At 46.4% G+C, this 1,487-nt stretch overlaps 1 non-coding gene across 1 annotated transcript; it reads right to left on the bottom strand.

Annotated features, from left to right (window-relative positions):
- Window positions 1-613: 613 nt before the first annotated feature.
- LOC113831589 lies at window positions 614-720 on the bottom strand. The gene has a single exon (XR_003486211.1). It is a non-coding gene; the product is annotated as a U6 spliceosomal RNA (small nuclear RNA).
- Window positions 721-1,487: the final 767 nt, after the last annotated feature.

Genomic DNA, 1,487 nt, shown 5'->3' with positions numbered 1-1,487 from the left:
TACTTGGGAGTCTGACGCAGGAGAATTGCAAGTTCAAAGACTGCTTGGGCTACAGAGCAAAGTTAAGATCATCCTGGGAAACTTGGTGAAACGCAATCTGTCTTAGTTAGTTTGTTTGTTTTTTCCCCCGGGGCCTGGGGATAGTTGGATTTTTGTTTGTTTTTTCAAGACAGGGTGTCTCTGTGTAGCTCTGGCTGTCCTGGAACTCAATTTGTAGACCTGGCTGGACTCAACTCAACAGAGATCTGCCTACCTCTGCCTCCCAAGTATTGGGATTAAAGGCGTGTACCAACATGCCCAACCTAGTTAGGCTTTTTACTGTTGTGAAGAGATACCATGACCACAGCAACTCTTTTTTTTTTCTTTTTTTTTTTTTATTTGAGTTCTAAACACGATTGAATTACATGACAATCCCAGTTCCCTTCTCCCTCCCCTCCTCCCCTACCACCCCCCAACTAAAACCCTACCTGTCACATATCCTTTCTTCTAATCTTCCCCTGACTCAACCTTTCTGCTCCCTCATGACCTCTGTATGCTTCCTCTTCTTCCCTTCTCATTCTCTCCCCACCCATTTTTTTTTTTTTTTTTTTTTTTTGGAAAAGTAGAGCTGGTGCAAGATATGGAACGCTTCAAGAATTTGCGTGTCATCCTTGCGCAGGGGCCATGTTAATCTTCTCTGTATCGTTCCAATTTTAGTATATGTGCTGCCGAAGCAAGCACCCCTTCTCATTCTTGTAGCTAGCTCCCTCCGTCCTCTTCCCAAGTTCTCAATTTGCTCAGGGGATCTGGACCCTTTCCCCTTCTCCAGGGGACAAAGTTTGTCTCTTTTAGGGTCCTCCTTGTTTACTAGTTTCTCTGGCGGTGTGTATCGTAGGCTGGTAATCCCTTACTCTGTTTAAAATCCACATATGAGTGAGGACATATCATGTTTGTCTTTTTGTGATTACCACAGCAACTCTTGCAAAGAAAACATTTAATTGAGGTGGCTGGCTTACAGTTTCAGAGGTTCAGTCCACTATCATGGCAGGGAGCATGGTGGCGTGCAGGCAGATGTGGTGCTGGAGCTGAGAGTACTACATCCTGCTGGCAACAGGAAGTCGACTGACTGTCACACTGAATGAAGCTTGAGAAAAGAGACCTCAAAGCCTATCTCCACAGTGACACACTTCCTCCAAGAAGACCACACCTACTCCAACAAGGCTATACCTAATAGTGCTGTAAGACCCCTGAAAAGCTCAGGCCTCCAGGATCTCAGCCCAGGACCTCGGCCACCCCAATCACCAGGCAGAGGCGAAAGCTTGATGCAAACTGCATGAGGCTTTATTATAGCTGTTTAACGAACTAGCCCCATGTTAGCTCGGGTCTTTCATCCACCCACTATGGCGGATGGCTAGAAAACACAGCTCAAAGCGTCTGCATAGAGATCTTGTAGGGCAGCATAAGGGGAGTGTCTAGGGGTACGCACAGAGTTGGGAGTAAAGGTGTGC

Source organism: Cricetulus griseus, chromosome 5, assembly GCF_003668045.3.
Source record: "Cricetulus griseus strain 17A/GY chromosome 5, alternate assembly CriGri-PICRH-1.0, whole genome shotgun sequence".
Lineage (NCBI taxonomy): Eukaryota > Metazoa > Chordata > Mammalia > Rodentia > Cricetidae > Cricetulus > Cricetulus griseus.
This window is presented reverse-complemented; position numbering and strand designations above follow the sequence as displayed.